Below are 23636 nucleotides of genomic sequence, written 5' to 3' on the forward strand. Positions count from 1 at the left end.
AAACATTCACTTAATGTCTCATTAGCAAGGCCTGGGAATGTATTTGGCTCCTTCTGGCATTGCCTGAGCCTAACCTTCAGGTTAGGCACCCATTGATTTTAGCTTCCATTGCTCTGTGAAACACATCTGGGTCCTTAATTAACAATTCTCTAAGTTGGAGACAAATTTGCTATTGCTTGAACATGTCTGATTGAAAGCACAGACATAATGCTTACAAAATGTTGGGGGGAAAAAGTAATTGAAAGTAAGATTATAAATTACTCTTGGCTTTAGGCTTCCCTGAAGCTATGGAAAACAAAAAGCAATTATTTATATTTGGAAATGGAATTAGTCTTTTTTTTCCTGTTATCTAATCAATGCTTACATATTCTCTCAGCTTGGTTCTCTAGTTGGTTAGGGAGCTTGAACGGAGACCCCACTTTTCTCATGCAATCTTTCCCACTTTTCTTCATTTCTTTCTCGTTGGAAATTTTTCCAAAAATGACACTTGTTTAGCACACAAAAGCCTTCAATATGTCAGGCAAAACAGTTCAATACCTGTAATTAGTGACCTTGTTTTATTTAAGTCTCCATCACAAAAGAAATTTGATTGAATTAACCCTCTTTTTTGGTAAATGCAGAATATGAAGCATCTGCATCAGGCGTTTTTAAGTACATCCTGAAAATTCAGAGAGGTCTACGCTTAATCACATGTAAGCACACATGCAGTTGGTTTTCTGTATTTTGCAATAATGTTTGAGGTTTTACCTCTGTGATATGAATGTACCTTTGTCTTGTGTATATTGTTTGGTTTTCAGTAATTCACTTGGACACTAGCAGCATAGATACAATACTGCAGATTCAAAACACTTCAAAGTATTTCATTTCATATGTAAGATTAGGTTGCATACATTTTCTGCCATGATTAGGGTAGTTTCCACAAATCGGCATCTCTCTATTTTAACTCTACACAGCAGGCAAACTCTCTAAACCCAAAGGGGAAAAAAAAGCTCTTTCTTCCACTCTTTACATATTCTTCTCCATTATCATCTCTGGCCATCTACAACCCAGAAGCTGAGATTTAGTCAAAGTTGGCATCCCAGGAACTGTGTGACACAAGTCACTTAACATTCCTTGGTTTCAGAATCTTCATTGTTAAAATGAAGAGGCTAAACCAGCCATAACACGGGGTTTCCTTGCTGATCCTCCAGCACGGGGGTCCTCAACTCCCTGGGCTGTGGACCAGTACCAGTCCATGGAATATTAAAGGAACCGGGCCGCACAGAGGTGAGTGACAGGCCAGCAAGCATTACTGCCTGAGCTGAGCTCCACCTCCTGTCAGATCAGCTGCAGCATTAGATTCTCACAAGAGCTCAAACACTGTTGCGACCTGTGCACACAGGGGACCTAGGTTGCACGCTCCTTATGAGAATCTAATGCCTGAAGATCTGAGGTGGAACAGTTTTATCCTGTATCCATTCCTCCACCCCCAAAAGTGTCTTCCATGAAACCAGTCCCTGGTGCCAAAAACGTTGAGGACCGCTGCTCCAGCACACTCCTCTAATCATGCTAATCACGCTGCTTTTGAAAAAAAAGTGCCTTTCTGTTCTCCTCACTGGACTGAGGATTGAGGGACAACAGGTAGACCTTTCCAGTGATTATTTTATTCTATATACATCCAGCTCACCTCTGCCTCTAGTGGCCTCAACATCATCCTCCTGCCCCAGTGCCCTTCATCGGTTGCAGCATTTGAAACCTCAGGAAACACACAATAAATGTTTGTGAAATGAATGGTTTCAGATAACTCTTCCTCATGCAGAGATTCAATTATTGGGGTGTTTCTAGGAGGCCAATGTCCCCCCTTCAGACACCCAGAAGGAGAGACTAGTGCAACACCGAGGACAAGTTTGGCAGGAGGACTTCATTTCCTTTTATTGTTTTGTTTTATTTTGTTTCCTGAATATTACAAATATCTTCACCTCTCTCTCTACTGTTTCCCCAGTTTTGGCCAAATGCCAAAAAATGCTATGTATCCTGGCCTGTAAAATGCTAATACAAAGTCATTTTTCCCAAGGGAAAGTTAGGAGGAGATAGTATTCTTTCACTTCCATATGATAAGGCACTGAGGACAGCCTTTATGATTAACAACAGACCAGTTTCTTTACCCACCCCGGTCTCTTTACCCAAAGATCAGTTTCCAACTCCTCAAGTTGTTATTTTTAGTCCAGCACGAGTTTCACCAGTTCAGAAATTGCAGGAAGGGGGCAATATAAAAAGCCCAGTAGTGCCAAACATCTCAGATTTCTTCCTTCAAAAAAAAGAACATCAGGAGTCGGATGCTTGCCTCAATTGTTTTCTTGTTCAAGACTACAGTATCCACAGATGCTGTCAAAACTCTCTTGTAATTAAGAGGCTATCTCTGCAAAGACCAGAAGGACCCACTGGTCCTGCTCTTCCTTTATATGAGTAAAACCACTCTGCACACAGCCTCCTTAGTATTGGGAAGGGAGTTAAAAAAGGAAAAACATGAAAACTGCCAGGGTTTGAAGGACTCAAAAATTTACTCCTTTATTTTTTCTTATGTAAACTACAGAATCAATTGAGAAATAGGTTTAGAAGTTAGATATTAAATTGTTAGGTCTGCGGAGAAATGGGATTGCATTCTTTGAGTGGACTCTCAAACTGAAGTTCTGTGCCATGGTAGGAAGAGCTGGACCATAAAAGTTCTTCTTCACTTGGACCTGACACTACACCTGAAGCATAGATGAGGGGAGAAAGTGTGCTCCCTGCAAGTAGGCACTTCCTACCAAGAAAGAGTGATTATTGGTATTTCTTAGACCCCTGGAAGGAAACAGAATCTACTCCAAAAAGCTCACACATAAGGATTTTAATGATAGAACTGTTTGTAGAGGTGAGATTAGTGTTTGGGAAACAAAAGATGGGAGGTGACAGGAAGACTAGCAAAAGTGGGAAGCTGTTACCACCATAAGGGCTTAAGGGACAAGAAGAAAATTATGTGTCTGGCACACAGTAAAGACCAGGGCCTTAGAAGAAGAGCCACCCGTGGAAGATACAGCTGTAGATAAAACACAGCTACTTCCAGAGAAATGGGATCAAGGTGGGTGGGAAGGAGGTGAGAAACAGTCAAAGAAAATAAATACTGAGACACACTGTCTCTTGTGCTCCAATCTCCTGTTGTGGGTGTCATTGGTCAAAGCCAACAAGAAGCCAGAGCATCATGCCATCCACAGGGCTCATTTGCCTGCCTTGCCTTCACCCACATCGGCACACCGCAGGGTAGAGGAGGGTGAAGAATGGATCTAGCAAGAGCAAATAATGGCTTATTAGAACATCGACCAATAAGAAAGTGTACATCCACTGGAAGAAATGGATAAAGAAGAAAAAAATGGGAGGGAGTGCAGGAATTTTAATGGACTTTTGTTTTTCCCACTTGGAAAGATAAGGATCAAGGTGACTTTACGGATATTTCCAATGCTTCAGTTTTCTCCAGACAACCCAACTTGCCCAGCCAATCATGACATCCCCCAGGATCTTTCACTGATCCAGGCAGTTCTGCAGACCTTCTTTCTGCAACCCTAGTCCCAGTATTTGAACAGCTCACTTTTATTTCATTCCTTTGCCTTACACAATTTGAAGCAGGCTTAATTGCTAAGTGCCACCAAGAGTCTCTTTCCTTTTGGCTCATGCAGGTTGTTTCTCCATACTTGCTTTTCTCTAGCAGATCTCAAAATTCACTGCTTCTGTCATTATGCGGTATAATGTAGTGGTGAGGAAATGGAAAATGATGTCAGATGCACATGCTTCCTATAATGTAACTATTGGGTTTGCAGTCATCTAACCCTTCTGAGGCAGGTATCTACTACTCAGGAATAACCCCTCTGTGTTAAGGTTGTTGTATGAAGTCAATGAGATAATTACAAGATAATATATCAATTTTTTGGGATGGGTACAGGCATACAGTAAAGCCCTTGTGATTGTTCATATTGAGTGTGAACTTGATTGGATTGAAGGATGGAAAGTATTGTTCCTGGGTTTGTCTGTTAGGGTGTTGCCAAAAGAGATTAACATTTGAGTCAGTGCACTGGGAAAGGCAGACCCACCCTCAGTCTGAATGGGCACCTTCTAATCAGCTGCCAGCACAGCTGGAATAATGCAGGCAGAAGAAGATGGAAGAGTAGACTTCTGGTCTCTCTCTTTCTCCCATGCTGGATGCTTCCTGCCCTGAAACTTTGGACCCCAAGTTCTTCAGCTTTTGGACTCTTAGACTTACATCAGTGGTTTGCCAGGGGCTCTAGGGCCTTTGGCCAGAGACTGAAGGCTGCAATTTCAGTTTCCCTACTTTTGAGGTTTTGGGACTCAGACTGATCCACCACTCACTGCCTTGCTCCTCAACTTGCAGATGGCCTATCAAGGGACTTTACCTTGTGATCATGTGAGTCAATTCTCCTTAATAAACTCCCTTTCATATATATGTATATCTTTTCATATATACCTTCTGTCCCTGTACAGATCCCTGACTAATACAGCTCTCAATCTTTATTGTCCCTCACCAACCTTTTCCTGTGGTGTGCCCTTTTCCTGCAGCCAAACCTTCTTCTCTCTATGTCCAGTTATTGTTTGAGAAGTGGACACAGGATCGGGGGTTCGTTATATTAACTTTACATCAGTCTCAATGCTGTGTTACTTTCTTTATATAGAGAGATGGAAGTACTAACAGTACTATGCTAGTATTTTGTATCCTTACATTGAAAACCAGCTTAAAGTTCCACCCAAATTTACTTATCTTGCTTCTCTATTAATCTTTGACAAATTGCAAACCCCAGAGTTTCTATGGGTGTAAAACAGGCCAGCCAGGCCATTACCCAGGCCTGTTAAAATATGGCCTTACAAGCAGATTCCCGTGTGCATTCACCCCAGCCAGAAATTCTTTTGATATAACTTATCATGCATTATTTATGTTACTCTCAACTTCTAATGCAAAATTATGGAATATAATGGAAACATCCTATACATCGCAGTATTCCCCTATCATTCTATGTCTACCACAAAAAAACTTGCAAAATTACTTCTGTGGAATAACCCTATATACACTATTATAGCTCAGCCATAATTCCTGGGAACATTTTAATTCTTGGCTTTTCCTTCATCCAGCAGATTTTACTTCCTCTTTCACTGTCTAAAGTATCAATTGTCCTTTTGATCACAGCATACTTATAAGAACAATTCTCCCTCGAAGCAGGAAAGGTAAGGTAGACTACAAGCTTCCATTAACGTAGTCAAGGCAATTTTGTGGGGAGGGATAGGTGAACTGAGAAACTTCAAAGAATTTTGCCCATGTGCCTCTTAGATCTGTAAATTTTCTTCAGACTTTATGTTGGTTTGGTTTTCTTTCATTCCGACCATGATAGCCTTGTGACATAAAGAAAGAATATGGAAAAACTGATTGGAAGTATATCCAACCAGTAATCTTAATATTTTGATTCAGCAATCACAAGACCATACAACCAAGTTTAAGACTTATCTCAATCTCTAAATTTAGAGATTGAGGATAGGATTTAAGCAGGAAGTGATCTAAGTGACATTACATTTTATACAATTTATTTTTCTCCTATGCAGTATTTTATCAGGTGACCATCAGTCAAAGAGGGAGTCAAAAGGACCCATGAGGAGAGACTCATTAGTTCTGCATCAAGGCAGAAATAATCTTTATACAGTCATGTAATCTGTTCCTTCTACACAGAGCATGTGAATTATTGATGACTCTATTCAACATTTTATTTCTTTGTGGCACCCAACTAGGTCTTCCTAGTTACTTGCTTTTGTTGGCATTAAAATAAAATGCATTTCTCCTACTGAGGACATGTAAAAGCAAATGGGAAATTAATATGTTTTCTAAAGTATATAAGCAAGGCATCATATGTCAAAAGAGTAAGCATTGGTAAGCCTAGCTGAAAAGATCCTTTACAATAAAACTTCATATAGCATGGAAAATACAGCTCTCATTTTTCTTTCTTCATGCCCTTCAGGGATTTACTTTTCCTCTTCACCATTTTCTTTTTGAAAATACAACTTTATTGTTTTCTGTTTGCTTCTTTATGACTTCTCAACTCTTGACCTTGAGGGTAAATTGTAATGTCAGAAAAATCAGCCTTTATGCTTCCCACCTCTCACAGGTTCATATCTGGTTCTTGGGTAGCTTTTCTTCTATATATACAAACTCTCAGGTTTTCTTGTATCTTATGCCTGCTCATATCTGCTTGGAGAATATGTAAAAAATGAGGAGGTATTCATTTTTTGTCATAATAACAACTTATATCACGATTTCTCATGGGCTAATACCAACCTTATGAGATATAGTAGCAGAATGTTATTATTGTGATTTTAAATGAAAGAAATTGAGCAGAGATCTTTATTTTTCTCTTTTCTTTCTTTCTTCTTTTCCTTTTGTTATATTTGTCTAGTTTTTAATGCAGTCCTGGCATGAAGATGTTAACCTACCAACTAGAGACTTGATGAAGACCAGACAGCATAGTGTTGATTGCTGGTGGAATAATTGGAAAAGAGTTCTACATTCTGGGCTTAAGAATCCTTCTAAATGCCATTTTATCTATTAAAAAAAAAATCTGTCCCCAACCTAATTCACTGAAATGCAATGGTTAGAATCACATTTTTAACAGGCTAGATTTTAGTCAGAATGACATATTTAGACTTTTTTGGTGTTTGAAGTGACCTGTGAATCATCTCTTTCAACATGTATTTACTGTGCACATATTACAGGCCAGGCTGTGTGTTAATAACCAGGAATAATGAAGGCAATTCAATAATGACCCTTTTCAAAAGATGTTACAGTGATGATGGTAATTAAAGACTGACCAGCTCTTGAACTGGATTGTTGAAACAAGGAGAACCTCACTTATGGAAGTTGGGAATATGGTGTTTCTGAGGAGAAGGAGGACATGTCAGGCAAAGAGAAGGCTTATGCAAAGTATGTAAAACAGAAAATAGCATGAGAGTTACAAGCAACTAACTGACTCAAGTAATTCAGTATAGCAAGAGCAAAACTCCATAATAGAAATGACAGGGGAAGTGACCCACATGCACAATGTGCTTGGTCTGCCAACAGTGATGTGACCAGATTTATGAGATTCATGGTTAATGGACTGAATTAGGTGGTGAAAGAGTGAGAAAAAGAGCATAAGGCTAAAGATAATAAAACAAAATAAGACGCTGATGAGCTGAAACAGGGGCCAGCCAATTTTTATGTCATACTTTCATGGCAGGAAGGTATTGCTTCTTTTCATTTGTCAACTCAAACCCACCTCCATTGTCCCACTACCAGTCTTTCTTGAAGAAATATTTTATGCAGAGTTGGACAGATCACCCTCTGGGATTCCACAGAATATGTCAATAGTCAGTATTCAATAGCTTATCCTCCATAACAATTCTAAAGCCTTAGTGGCTGTGTTAATTCTTGGGTGGTACATATACACCATGAAATACTATGCAGCCATAAAAAGGAATGAGATCATGTCCTTTGCAGGGAGATGGATGAAGCTGGAAGCCATCATTCTCAGCAAACTAACACAGGAACAGAAAACCAAATACCACATGTTCTCACTCATAAGTGGGAGTTGAACATTGACAACACATGGACACAGAGAGGGAAACAACACACACCAGTGCCTGTTGGGCAGTTGGGGGGTCAGGGGACAAAACTTAGAGGACAGGTCGATAGGTGCAGCAAACCACCATGATACACGTATACCTAGTAACAAACCTGCACGTTCTGCATATGTATCCCCCCGACCCCTTATTTATTTATTTATTTTTAGAAAAAAATAATAAAAAAAGAAGTACCTGAGGCTGTGTAATTCATAAAGAAAAGAGGTTTAATTGGCTTACAGTTCTGCAGGGTATACAGGAAGCATCGTGCTGGCGTCTGCTTCTGGTGAGGTCTTACACAGCTTCCAATTGTGTTAGAAGGCAAAGAGGGAGTTGGTGTATTACACAGCAAAAGTAGGAGCAAGAGAGAAAGAAGGGAGGTATCACAAACTTTTAAACAAACTGTTATCCCATGAGAACTGAGTGAGCACTCACTCATCACCAAGAGATAGTACTAAGCTATTCAGAAAGGATGTGTCCCCATGATCCAATAACCTACCACCAGATCCCACCTCCAACACTGAGGATTACATTTCAACCTGAGATTTGGAGGGGACAAACATCCAAACCATATCAGTGGCTTTCAACAACAACTAGTTGTTCTCATATAACAAGTTGACTTATTATTCCTGAATCTCAGATTCAAGCAGGCAATTAGTTTGGAGTTTGCCTCGTATTTCTTTATTCTTGGATCCAGGATTAAGGTACAGCCCTGATCTGGAAAAGGAACATTCTCATGAAAGAGGGAAGAGTGAGAGAAGTCAAGCTTCTGCTCAGATGTAGCACATGTCATTTTGCATTGGCTGTGACAATTGGCAAACCTAACGATGAGGAGGTGATGTATAATCATCTATTGTGAAGGTGAGAGTACCACATTTTATTTTATTTTATTACATTTTTGAGATGGAGATTTGCTCTTGTTGCCCAGACTGGACTGCAATGGCACTGTCTCGGCTCACCGCAACCTCTGCCTCCTTGGTTCAAGCAATTCTCCTGCCTCAGCCTTCCAAGTAGCTGGGATTACAGCCATGTGCCACCATGCCTGGCTAATTTTTGTATTTTTAATAGAGACTAGGTTTCATCATGTTGAGCAGGCTGGTCTCGAATTCCCGACCTCAGATGATCCACCCGCTTCAGCCTCCCAAAGTGCTGGGATTACAGGCGTGAGCCACCGTGCCTGGTCACCACATTTATTTTAATAGCTACCATTTGCTGAACCTTTATATACTGGGTGTCACTCTGGAGTATGATTTGCTTACTTTGTACTTAATAATCACCAGAAATTTTGAGAAAGTGACTATTTAATGCTGTTCTACAAATAGAAAAACTAAGAGCCCAGAAAAGCTCAAGACCATGGAGCTGTAATTAGAAATTTTACTGATTCATTGGCTCACTCATTAATTCACCTGTTATGTGTTATACACTCTTGTAGAAATACTACAGTGAAAAAAAACAGACAGGGTCCTTGTTCTCATAAAGACTTTACATTAATGGAAGAAAGGAGCCCATAAACTAATAAACATAGAAAAAATATTAGTTTGTTATAACTACTCTGGAGACAGTTAGAATAAGGTAATATTCTAGGCATCGGCCGTAAGAAATAAAGTTCAGGGATCACAGTGACTCCACATCATTTTCAATATGATGCTGCCATATTTACCTTGTGATCTATCTTACATTACTTTTCAGAACTTTTGTTTTTATTATAATTAACATTTTCTATTTTCACATTTTGCCTCCCCAACTGAATTGTCATCAAAACACAGAAAGATGCTATTTAATTAGATATTTGTAATGAGATGTTTTGTTTATTACATTCCATTGATTAATATAATATGTGGTATAATTAATAAGGTAATTTCCTAGATAATCCTTAAACAAATACATCATCCAATACATAATTAAAATATTCAGGAAAAGCAACACACTTTTAACTTGTTTTTGTTAGCTGACAGCAGTTAATGTATTAGTGATGATGGAGCAAAATATTCTCTTATGGCTTAGTACGTGCCTTTCCATGTCTAGTGTTCTGATCTTGCTTCTTTGATGAGAGAACATCTTTGAAGATGAGCAGATATAGTTGTGTTCTTAATTAATTTTATAATTTACAAATTTGTAAAAACAGAAGGATATGAAAAGGCCTATTTATCATTTATGCATTAAGAGTGTATTACAAATGTAAAGGCGGAATATCTCCTCCTTTTTCAATTTTCTAGTTATCTCTTGGAAAAGGGAAAAGACTATGCTAACTGCAGTGTGATGTAGTAGAAAAAGATTTAGTTTTTGAATTAGAAGACTTAGTTATGACCATGAATTTCATTTCTGATTTTGCCTATCTACATGACAGAGGGTGAATTACTTAATCTCTCTGAGTCTTTGTGTCTCTGTCTATAAAATAGCACTAATAATGACCAGATAGTCATAGCTTACAGGGCTACTGAGTTAAGAGGATTTAAAATAGAGTCATGTGTTTAAAGGCTCATTAGATAATTTTAGTAATAGCAGCAGCAGGAGTAACAGCAGCAGTAACAACAGTAGTAACAGCAGTCATCCAACTTAATATAATAACGGTGTAACTACTGTAAGGCTCCAAGCAATGTGCCTGTCTGCAGAATGACAGAAAATACACAGTGCTATCTTCACCACGGTACAGTGATCCCTTTCAGAGTAGATGAGTATGGATGCTGGATATGATCCTTCTGGGGACCACATGTTACATAGCAATCACATGGAAGAAGACTCCTTTTTAAAAAACAAACATGACTACCCTCTTGCTCACAAGCTAAGTAAAACTTGTCCCCCAGAGAATGTTCCCACTGCCTGGGTTAAGAATCACGGTCGGAGTTAATATACTGCTACTGATGGAGAAGGTCGTATCTTTAACTGAAAGGCACTATTCTAGATGTTGCTTAAAGGGTTTGTGTTGTAGAAGGAAGTAATGAGCTTTATGTGGGATGTATGATCGCCACAGCACTTTCGTTTATTTATTTGTTCATTGGTTATCTAAAATTCAAATTTATGTGGGTATCCTCTACTTTTCTTTACTAAATCTGGCTACTCTAGAAGCAAGGGAAGAGAGATAAATATTGTGATACCAGACTTATAGTAGTCTTCACTTCTTTTAGGTCCTTGTAATGTAGCTAAAACCTATTACCAAGCACACCTGAAAGGAACTTTATCCATCATTACAGAGAATCATGTATGTGACAAGTTCCTGCCTCCCATTGCAATGCTACGCAATCCCCTCTTGTGTTAATCCTACTACTCTCACCATATCACACCTTACCCAATTGTGAGGAGCAGGGACATTTACAAAATAACAGGAGGAGAAGACTTCCAAATGGATTTGTCGTCCATTTAGAAATGTATATTCAGCTATTCTCTCAGAACATACTCAGCAAATTGCGTTACTACTACCTTATTTTGATCCTAATTTTATTCCTACTGCCTGCTTTGCAACTGCAAATACATGTTAAATGAATGAGTGGGTGAATAAATGATGGATTCAACAAGATGCCTCAAGCATATCAACTAAGGAAATGGAGTAAAGAGAACATTTTAAAGCAAAGGTAACACAGATTATAACTAGGTAGCTCTGTTCAGGAGCAATGCCACTCACCTGTTAATTAAGTCACTGAAGATTCCTGTGGCCAAAAAAAAGTACACTTTTCTTTGGAGAGTTTACTCATTTGAAATAGATTCCACATCTACAAATGAATTTAATAATTAATATAATATGTTACATGAAACATAATCTTAGTCTTGAATTTCAAACCATTTGGGTAACACTAACACAAGGATTTATTTATAAAAATATCCCTTTCTCCTAAAAGTCAAACCTATTTCCCCATGTTTCACCACATTGTGAAAGAAGAGAAATCATTTAGCACTTGTCAAGAGCTTGCTATGCCCCACACACCAGATTAAACCATCCTGGTACAACAGTGGTTAAAAAGTCTACATTAATCGTGCATACATGAATCCTCCATAGCTGTGACCACTCTCACCCATAAAAAAGTTAATAACCCAAGTGTCCAGGTTGTTACCTAGCTCATCCTTTTCCATTCTTAGCTTTTAGAATTTCCTCCCACTATGAAAATCCGGTATACCTGGGAGCAATATATGGCCCAGACGTTACATTATAAAAAATCCGCTACTGCTTGATTGGTCTAGATGCCACACTAACAAACTTTATTCTCTACTCTTGTTTCTACAACTAAACTTTTTATAAATGTACGAAGCTTTGTCATTACCATTATTTCTTCCTAAACTACCTCTATTCTTAAATTTATTGTTCCATAAATCTAAAGGTTGTAGTCTTGTCCTGATTCATGAATTGTCTCTATGAATGATTGCCATCATTACTAGCAGAATTTATCAACAAATTGTCCTGTGATTCACAACATGATATATTATAATATATTAGGCAGACGTATTGTCATCAAATACCAAATTTATCTTGAAAAATGATAGCAGTACAACATAATGGTAATTATCTAGCTCCATAGATAAAAAATAAAGAATGCTTAGTAAAGTACTTGTAAAACCTGCCTCTACATAAAATAGAAGAACATGTGCAAATCATACCTGAAAGAATTTGGAGTTCAAATTCTTAAAACAACTACATTTAAGTGATGCTTTTGTAAAAAAATTAAAAAAAAAACTTAAAAAATACTTTAAAACAAAGAGATCACAGATTGTCACTAGGTAGTTTTGTTCAGTAGCAATACAACTCATCAAAGTAACTGGCATATACTTTATACATATCCAGAAGCATAGAATATATAAGAACTATACTTTTCATATATATTTGAGTTGAAAAACTGATACAGCTCTGTGCACAATTGTGAAGCAGGCAGTGATATATTGTACTCACTATGAGAATGTCAATGGCTTTCATTGACATTCTATCATCACCCTACTGAAAATAAGTTTACACTTTCTAGCAGTGCTGCTTGAGTATTATTAAAGGTGGGAGTCAGGTCATTTGAAGAAACAACAAACAATGTTTTCCAATTCAAATGTAAAAAAAGAAAAGTTTCCCATTCAAATGTATGACTTACTCTAAGAATCCATTTGTTAGCAGCCAACTCACATTTTTTCAGACATTTTAGAATTTGATTATTCCAAACCATAACCCATGAGCATGGACTGTGTTTTTTTATTATTATTATTCTCTTTAGCTGTTGTTACAAAGCACTACACAGAGTAGGCATTTAATTATTTATTGAACTGAGAACACTGAGGCTATTTTATAAGTTTAATCACAGGTTGTGAAAGAACTAGTGAATCTCAATCATGTCTTATTATATTACTTTGCTAGAGCTGCTATAAAAAAGTACCACAAACTGCATGGCTTAAACCACAGAAATTTACTGCTCACAGTTCTGGATGTTAGAAGTCTAATATCAAGGTATCAGCAGGGTTAGTTCTTTCTGAGGGGTATGAATACAAGTTTTATTTCAAGCCTCTCTCCTTTAGTTTTGGATATCCATCATCTCCCTATGTCTCTTCATGTCATCTCCACATGCATGTGTGTCTCTGTGACCACATTTCCCCGTTTGTATGTGGACATCAGCCACGCTGGATTAGGCTCCACTCTAATGACCTCATCTTAACTTAATTACCTCTGTGAGGACCCTATCTCCAAACAAAGCCACATTGTGAGCTACTGGGGGTTAGGATTTCAACATAGGAATTTGGTAGCAGGGACACAATTCAACTCATATCAGTCTGATCTGTGACTCCCCTAAAAGTCATGTCCTTCTTATATGCAAAATATATTCACTTGTAAGGTCAAACATCTTAACACATTCCAGCATCATCTCTAAGTCTAAAGTCTCCTCCAAACATTATCTAACTCAGTTATGGGTAAGACACAAGGTAGGGTTCATCCTGGGGCAAAATTTCTCTTCATCTCTGAGCCTGTGACACCAGACAAGTTATTGTGCTTTCAAAATACAATGGTAGGACAGGCATAGGAGAGACATTCACATTCCAAAAGGATGAAATCATATAGTAAAAAGAGGTTGCAGTTCCCAAGCAAATCTGAAAATTTTCAGGGCAAATTCCATTAGATATTAAGGCTTAAAAAAACACCCTTTTTGGCTTGATGCTCTGCCTCTAGGCCCAGCCTGAACAACAGGTGGCAGCCTGAACAACAGCTCGGAAGGTGGGACTCTTTGTAGAACCTAAGAGATGGTTCTGTTCTTCCGTAGCCAGGAGGAGATGCTCTGTCCCTTGGGACTATGCCCTCTGGGTTTATGGTGACAGTAAGAGTCCTCCTTGTCTCTGTATCTGTGGCACTGTTCACAAAGTCCTATGTTCTTCATTCCATCCTATTTCTACCCTTTTCAATCCAGGTTGACAGTAATTTTGCTCATATACACTTCTCAAAATCCTTGTTCCTGACATGGATGTCAAGAAAGAATTCATGGAAGTCAAAGCCATCAGAGAGAGAGTCCTTAACAGATCTCTCATAGATAAATGCATCTCCATTTCTGCCTTCTGCTGAGATAGTTTATTGGATCCATGAATCACATGTCTAGTCTGTCTAGTGAACAGCTGTTCATCCACACACTTGGTCCTGTTTCCAGAACACACTATCTCAGTAGGCTGAGAGTCTTCCCAGTCATCAAGTTATGTTCTTTGCTTAACAGTTTCTTCTTTGGTTCACCTCCTTCCTCTTGATTTTACTGTAATCAGCAAGGAGAACCAGGCTGTGCCTTCAACCCTGCTTAGATATTGCCTCAGTTAAATATTCAAGTTCATCATTATTTAAAAGTTCTGCTTTCCACAAAACACTAGAAAACAACTGGGCCAAGTTCTCTGCCAGTGTTCTTTTTAATGAAGACTTTCAAATTTGTATTTACTGTATTTCAGTGTTATATTTTTCTTTGAGGCTCTCTGAGGTCAATGGACTCCTCTCCTATAATACTCTAAAGGAAACAAGTCATAAAAGACTTCCAGATGGCTTCAGGTTCTGAGAAGAGGAAGGCAATTTTCAAATATCCATATGGATCTCTGTGGAGGTGAAAGGGAGAATGTCCTATTGCCTGGTCTGCCAGCCAGACTGTCTAAAGGCACGAGGAAATCAACAAGGATGATGTTCAGCTCAGCTCAGTTCAGCTGTCTTTAAATCAGGGTGGCCCAGAGATATAATCACTGATTTTCCCAGAATAGCCCCTACTTTGACCATAGAGTAGACAGTCAAAACAATTAGAATGAGTTTTTTTTTTTCATAATCCACAGTGGATGTGCATTTCTTTGGAGAGCTGTGTGAGCAGAGATGTGCATTTCTGTTGAGAGCAGCTGTGAATGACCTGGCTTTCTTGGAATTCTCCAGTTCTCTTGTGGAGCAGGTCTCCTAGTGAGATACCTATATGGTGTGGTTTGGCTGTGTCCACACCCAAATCTCATCTTGAATTTTAGTTCCTGTAATCCCCATGTGTTGAGGAAGGGACCCAGTGAGAGGTAATCGAATCATGGGGGCAGTTACCCTCATGCTGTTCTCATGATAGTGATTGAGTTCTTACAAGATATGATAGTTTTATAAGGGGCTTTTCACTCTCTTCACTCGGCACTTCCGTCTCCTGCCCCCATGTGAAGAAGGATGTCTGCTTCCCCTTCCACCATGATTGTAAGTTTCCTGAGGCCACCCCAGCCATGCAGACCTGTGAGTGAATGAAACCGCTTTCCTTTATAAATTACCCAGTCCTTTATAAATTACCCAGCATGAGAATGGACTAATATACCATAACAAACAGACTTCTCAGTGTATCCTTTTAATTTTTCCTCAGTGGAGAACTGTATTAGTCAGTTGAGGCTGCCATAACAAAATACTGCCTGATTGGGTGGCTTGGACAACAGAAATTTATTTTTTCACAGTTCTGGATCCTGGAAGTTCAAACTCAGGTTTTCAGCATTGTCAAATTTAAAGGATTTTACCTTGAGCGGCAGAAGCCACCATCTCACTGCGTGTTCACATGATCTCTTCTTTGTGCTTTTATGGAGAGAGCCAGCAAGCTCTTAGGTATATTTTTTCATGAGGGTAGTAGTCCCATCATGAAGACCCACCCTCATGAGCTCACCTAACCCTGGTTACTTTCCAAAAGCCTCATCTCCAAATATCACACTGGAGGTAAAGACTTCAACATATAAATTTGGGGGAAACAAAATTCAGCCAACGGCAAGTGCCAGTGTCCCTTGATTATTTGAAATCACTGTTTTATTAGCAGTGACGTTCTTGAGGATACCTGAGAACTGACTAACACACCTGGTCTTTATCCCTGCCATCAAATGATTAGATGACATCTGTATCTGCATTAATCAGACACGAAATGGTTAAGCATTATTTTCTCTAGCAGTTGGTTTAAATATGAATTTGGTGTATTAAAAGAGTTTGCAGGTGGTCTTCAGCACAAATAATATACATTTTTGTGTATCAATCACTTGGTTTTCTAGCATATTAGGAAAACAGAGCACTGGAATAAATACTAAGCTAGGAGACAGAGAAGTTGAGGGTATAGGTGGTGATGCCTATAAGCTAAGTGTGTCTCTCTTGCCTGCCATCAGAGTGTAATACTGCAACATATTTTCTAAGCCCTAAGCCTTCCAATGCATTCTACGGGCCAAGGGAGAAAAATCTGTTTGGAAAATAAGTTATAACATATGGTAATGCTTATGCTAATTGCATTAATCTTGAAATAAACATACTATATGTTACACTTGGCTATAAATATATAAACTATGAATTATTATCAATATGGAAAATAGAATTAAAATATATGAGACTCACTACTTTTTTCATAACTGTTATCACTGCATAGTTTCTCTTCCAAATATTTTTCCTTGGTTTTTTTTATATTTTTACTCTGTATTTGGGTATGAGAAAGCAGAAATTTATATCTAAAAGGAATTAATTGATCTGGAGTTCTATATAGTTTCTTTTTTGCTCTTCCTCATATTTTCTATAAATGAACTAAAAGTTATTAGCGTATAAAATATTTTCTTCTTGAATAGGCTCTATGTGGTGGGAATCTGTCTTGAAGTTATTACTTTGTAAAATAGTAGACGAAACTGCAAGTATTTTACCCCTCTGCTCTCATTCAGTGCATGTTTCCTAACAAGACAATATATGGCAAGTATTTTAAGAGCTAATGGTAATGTGAGATGTGTAAAGACCTTGGCTTCAGCATTTATCGTATATGTACAATGTAAAGAGTCTATAGGAGACAACATCAATCCCAAATGCCTTGGTCCGGAATGGAATAAGGAAATAACTTTATCCAATCCACTACATGGTCAGAATAAGGTGTAAGGTATAAATCCTCCTTGGAGAGGTTATATAGTGCCTTATCAATTAACATAGCTTTTACAAAGGCCTTATACCTGCTGGTTCTTCTGCCTTGAGTGCTCTGTCCTAATGTCTGGCTTCTTTTGGTCATTCGGACTCAGCTCAAATGCCACTCCTTGAGAGAGCTCTTGTCTATGCATTTCTAGAAGCCAGTGATATTTGCTGTAGCATTCTTAAGTAACCACAAATAAAAAAAGGAGAAGGAAATAGAAAAAAACTCTAAAACATTTAACAAGGGGTTTATTTAAAAAATTATGACACAGCCATATGATAGTATATTATGCAATTAATTATAAATGTGATATTCTAGGAAAATATTTCATAAACTGCATAAACAAACATGACAAAAGATAATAAACAGAATATACATGTACAGTAGAATATGCATATCCAGTAGACTCTCGAGAAAAACACAATGTAATGTTATATCTATCTATATAGATATAGACATATTTATAAGCAAAAAGAAAGCATTGAAAGGACACATCAAAACAGCCATTGTTTTTACAGTTCTCCATATTTTCTGAATCATCAATATGTATATGTAATACATTCTTGATTGGCAAAACAATAAAGGACATGAGAAAAATATCAGTATTAGGGCTTTCTGGCTGCTAAAGTATCATGTACTTCAGCTCTGACAATACTTTTTTTTTTTTAAATCATTGCTTTTCAGTTAGCCGTTCTGTTGTCACAGAGATGCCCTTCAGTTGCTGTGGCAACAAATGAATAATAATCCACACTTGTGTAACACTTCACAGCTCACACATTCCTTTCTCATGCAGCACCTCATTTATGATCAACAAAAAGTCAGGAAAGGTTCTGAGGGAAGCAGATCTAGTATCCTCCTCAGTTAACAGATGAGATATTAGAAACCCAAGAGGTTGACAAAGTTACCTACGGTTACACTGTTAATAACTTAAAGAGTCAGTGGAAAAATCTAAGCTCTCCAGAATTCATAATGCATTTTGAAATAGGTTTCATTTATTTGTCTATGTATCTGTCTATTTATTTATATATTCATATAATTCAAATAAAATCTTTTATACAGCCAAGGACATAACAAAGTAAATTTGGTCAGGTTTCATCAGAGGTGAAGGACAAGGTCCTATGGCCACTGTCCCATCCTCGAGTGCTCATAATTATTACTCCTCTCACAGAGGCACAGAAAGTGGTAGCTTCAACAGTTTCACACTCCAACAGTGCTCTTCTAAACTGATTCTAAATGCGTGTCTGTGTATCTGTGCGTGTGTGTATGTGTGTCTTTATGCTCTCAATGCCTGAGAAATGTGAAGCCCCACTGAGAGCTAGAACAATTGTCTCACATATATATGATCCACAGAAATAAGACCACTGGACATGTAGAACAATCCAGAGTATTACTGTCCAATATAGAAACCACTATCCACATGCCTCTGTTTAACTCTAAGTTAATTTAAAATAAACACAATTAAAAACTCACTTTCTCTGTTAAACTAGGCATATATTGAGTACTCAATAGCAACAATATATTAGTGGATATCATACTGAATATTTCACATGAAGAATATTTTATCACTGCAGAAAGTTCTAGTGAGCAATGCTAAATTGTAGTTACTAAAACTAAGGTGTTAGGTTTAGACACAAATGGTTTAATGCCAGATCTTTCCTGACTCCCTGAATTCTTCAGACTCTTCATCTGTAAAGAAAGCGTTGGTGATATTATTCACAGGGTTGTTGTAAAGATTAACTGATATACATGGAATGAATGTAATAAGTTAAATCTGATGAAAGTGCAAATAGGATTTAATTTTATCATTTTCCCATCATGCCACCCATCTATACTATGTTGGGTTTCCCTCCCCTATCCCAAAGTCATAAATGGGGCTGATATCTTGGCTCTCATAATTTGGTTACAGAAAAACCAGAGATAAGTGAAAATGTTATTATTCAATTTTTTGAATTTAGAATTTTGTCCTAGGTTTTTATCTGTACTTCAATTTCACATATAATTAATTATTCTCCTTGTTCTGCAACTGAAGTGTAATCTTTCCTACTAATGAAATACACACTGGCTGTTGTGTGGTCTTTCACTGTTAGGGTCAGTGGAGGGGATTATTTTAGAAGAAAATGAGCACAAATCTCACATCCTGTTGTTACAATCATTTTTTCTTGGCCATTATGTTTTCATTAGAGAGGGCCTCCGAGTCCAGGCTCTGTGATAAGTTTTCACAGTCACTGCACAATTCCTTTCCTTCAGATTCTGCTTTCTGGCCATTGCAGTATGATCCTGGTAACTGCCTGCCTTCAAAGTTACGTATGCGAGAAACAAAATATTCATCTTTGGTCACACGTGTTCCCAAACTCCAGAAGACATAAGTCAAGTTCTTCCAAGAACTTTCTTGTCATATTTGCCCTTGCCTGTTGGCAGAAAGAGTGCCCTAGTTTTCATAGCTCTGCGCATATTCAGCTAGTACCCACTAAATCTTCAGGAATGCATTTCTCAGAACCCTCTTCTCCTGCCTGGAGGTAAGTTAGAATGACATTTTCTCTTCCCCCAAGACTGGATGTGCAAGGGAAACACCAAATCTTTCTCTCCTAAGTCAAAAACGTCCTCACTCTTTGATTCTCTATCTAAAATTGCAGATTTCTAAATGTGTCTTTAAAGATTGGCAGTGAGTAATGGGCTGATAATGTCTGTACCAGTTTTGCTATCTTGGAAAGCCTAGATGTGGCTCTCTATTACCTTTTGTCTGCAGCTAACAGGCCTTAGCAAAAATTCAGAGACAACTGAAAACATTCCTTTCCAGACCTGGTAAGAGGCTTTTTAAACAACGAAATGTAACATAGTTTATAGTGTGACTATATAATGTGTTTATGTACTATAAACACAGTAGCTATTATTACCTCCAAAACTGTCAGAAAATGTTTTATTAGTAGCCTCACTGGTAAATAAATCTCTGGTCTAAGATGTATATATGAAATTACTGTGATATGACATCTATATAGATAGATATAATTCCAAAAATTTGTGGTAGAATGTTCAAAAGAGACAACTACCATTTTTCTAGGTTTTTTCTTGAGCACTTAGAACTGAATAAACTTTAAAAAATGTGGGGGTCTGGAATATAGCAGTAAATATCATCGACCTTCCAATGATCTGACTAAAAAGCTTGCTGAAATTGTTCAGTGAAGAGAGCCCCAGGTTCCCGGCTAAGTGACCTCACACAAATCTCTTATCTCCCCTAAACCTCTGAGAAAATGACTGACTTAGATAAGATCTGCTTTCTGACAAACTCATTCAAAATATCAAGTGTAACACATGAGTAATTTGCTCAAATATAAGGAGCTCTTGGCAAACAAGGAAAAAATGGTTGTAGAAAAATAACTTGTTTCATTTATTTGAAGTCTAATATTTCAGCCAGCATCTATGTAAAGGCAACCAATTTTGCTCAACTATGATAGATGGTCATTTAATAATTCCACATCAAATAAGACTATTTTCTTTGTCATGTAAATGGAAAGCTCCCATTAACATTCATGGAATTATTAACAACAGACATCTCTAGGTGAGAAATATTGCCAAGTACCTCTTGCAGAGGATAGTTGTATCTTTGATCTTGCTAATCTATGGAGCTATTTCTGCAGAATTTCAATTTTTGAGCAGCTACATTACTAATGCATTTTTACTTTTCTAAGATATGTGATCCAAAGTAACCATTATTTCCAGACTTCTTAAAATAAGCAATAGCATTCAAGGAAAATACAGATCATAAGCAGCCTAAACACTGAATGACTTATTTGGGTGGCAGGAGAAGCATCCCCAGAGAAAACCGTTATTAATAATTGTAATTAATTTTGGTGTGGCAATATCCACAAAGACATGCAACACTGAGCTAAGTAATTTCTTTCCAGATAATTCTTTCTGACAAATAATTCATTTGGTTTTCTAAGATATGTTAATGAGTTAAATAAAGTGCCCTAGATAGATTTCTCAACTGGTATAGAAAATTAAAAATGGCTGCCCCTAACTAATCCCTGTGTTTATATTCACAAACTTTTAATCACTTCTCGGTTCCCCTATAATATTTAGTTCTTAGTTAGTAAGGGTTTTGGTTGTCTTTTTTTTACATGTCTTAACTGATCTAAAGAACTGTGTGGAAACACTAGCTCCTAATTTGCTGCAATGTCCATTTAATAACAATCTGCTTCAGTTCTATCCCTCTGTTTGCATTTGAAAACAACACGTTGAGTGATGTATTGGAAATATGCCTAAAGTGTTGACAAGCACCAAGAAGCAGCATCCAGTGTTCCTTCTGCAGAGGAGAGGGCATTTTCTGCTGCATTATGAAGGATGAATTTCATGGAGGGAGCACTATGTTAGGAATCAGTAAATTTATGTTTCAGTTTAACATGCTCCACCAACTTAACACCCAGCTTTGGGTAAATTTAATGTGATCTCAAAATGCAGAGTCTGGCTTCCATAAAACGCAACTACTTGCATTTTCCCTGCCTCAACTACTTGCAAAACTTCTATCAGGATAGAAGGTGTTTATAGATGTAAATCATAATGCAAATATTTCAAAAATATTGTTATTTTTATAATACACAACATAGATAAGCATCATACTTTTACAATTAAGTATTTATATTATAGTTGTAGTATTAAGTTAGCAGCTTGTCCTATTATTTCACAGTGCTGGGCAGAATAAGCAATGATTAGTGATTTATAAGCAATGATTTCATAATGAATGAACTCTGTCAATTTTGGTGATTTGGTAACTTTATCAGTTGACCCAAGTATATATTTATTTGTGCTGCAGAGATTTCAAGATGCTTGCTAAGTAATTCCCTATTGGTTTTCTTTGATATTACACATTAGCTTTGCTTTGATTCAAGAAAATCATTATCTGAGTGTTAGAATTTGAGAAATCCAAACAATATACCAAGTTCATAACATCATCCTTCCATCTTGATGTGTGTTAATTTTTCTTATGTAGATTATCTTTTCTCTCTTTGTGAGCCTGGTTGTAATTCCTTCTCCTTTGATATTATTTTCAGTAACTTACTAAATTGTTTAAGCAAACTCAGGAAACTAAAGGCCACCACGATCTTGAAATTTAGTTTGTGTAATGAATGAAGGATCTAGGAAGGGATTTATTCTTCATTGTCACCTATGCAATAGGTGTAAATGCCTAGTCAGGCATTTCATTTTTGAAAATTACTGACATCCTCTATGCCAAAGCACCCTTCACAGTACCTCGCAGATAGCTGTCACTCAGTTTAGATGGAGCTCTTTCCTTTTGAGGTACTTGATCTTTAGTATGTTCATTTATGCTTATTAAATTTTGAAATAGCTCTCTCTTTTGAATTATTTTCCTAGCACTCTAGTTTCTTAAGGATTGCAAAATCAAATTCTCTTCAACACCATCCACTTCCCTGAAAATCTGTGTCTATTTCAACATAAAAGTCAAGGATATGACTATTTATATCTGATATTCAGTCTGAATGTGTATTCTCTAGAAATCTTTAAATTTTTTTCTCTTGATGAATCCTAAATCATCTCTGAAATTTCAACTTTCTTTTGTGTTCTACTGTCATGTTCTTATTTCATTTGTGAATATAAACACTATTTCTCCGCAAACTAAACACTTTTAATGTTTTATGTAAAAGTTTATTCACTCTTTAAGAGAATTATAATTGACAATCAATGTGTACTTAAATTTTTCTATGCTCTCATTGTATTGGTTGGATAAATTGACCTTGTAGAGATATATCTGGAAGGATAATTATCAATAAATCCTCCACTTCACTAGTCAAAATAATTTTCTGCTTGGGCACTGATGTTTCTAATGGTGTTCATTTTTTTTCCAAGACTGAGTGATTATAGTCATTTGGACATGGATTTCACAGTTTGTTACAATGGGACAGTTTATAAATAAGTAAATAAGATATCATATGCATCACAAGTGTCAGATGAAGTCAAGCAGTGGAATTGCAATTAATATAAAGAGATTCAGTAATGGAGAAATGCCAAACAATATCAGAAAGAAGCCAAATGAAATAAATTCATTTCCACTATACAAATGAACACAGCTCCAGTCTAGAATTTTACTCTATTCTGTATTTGTACCCAATCTAGATTTTCTAACCATAAAAGAGCCATAATTAAATGCAAATTTGTGATTGGTGTCAGTGTGCCAGGAGAGCTACTTTCTTACCTTTACCTTTGCTGAAGTCAAAGATCTGCTTAATCTTTATGACCAATTATATGCTATTCTAGTACCATGTCTTGAATTGTTTCTAGGTCAAGTAACCAAACATTTTTTTCTGCACACCTTCATGATTCCCCAGAGACCATTCTGGCACATTAATAGTGATTCTTGATGCCCACTTCTATCCATTTCTTTCAGAAGCTGTATATCAACTGATTTTAATACTGCACTATACCAGCATAAAACATGCACAAAATTACCCAGCTTGTATCAGGAAAACTTCCATTTATAATAAGAACTTTGCAATCTGATGTATTTATTTGTGACAAATACTTGGTAGTGATGGATACAAATTATATTTATATATTTGATTTTTTAAAGTAATATTTGGGGATCAGGGCAACCAGAATCAGAACCGAAATACA

This window comes from Pan paniscus, chromosome 3 (genome assembly GCF_029289425.2).
Source record: "Pan paniscus chromosome 3, NHGRI_mPanPan1-v2.0_pri, whole genome shotgun sequence".
Taxonomy (NCBI): domain Eukaryota; kingdom Metazoa; phylum Chordata; class Mammalia; order Primates; family Hominidae; genus Pan; species Pan paniscus.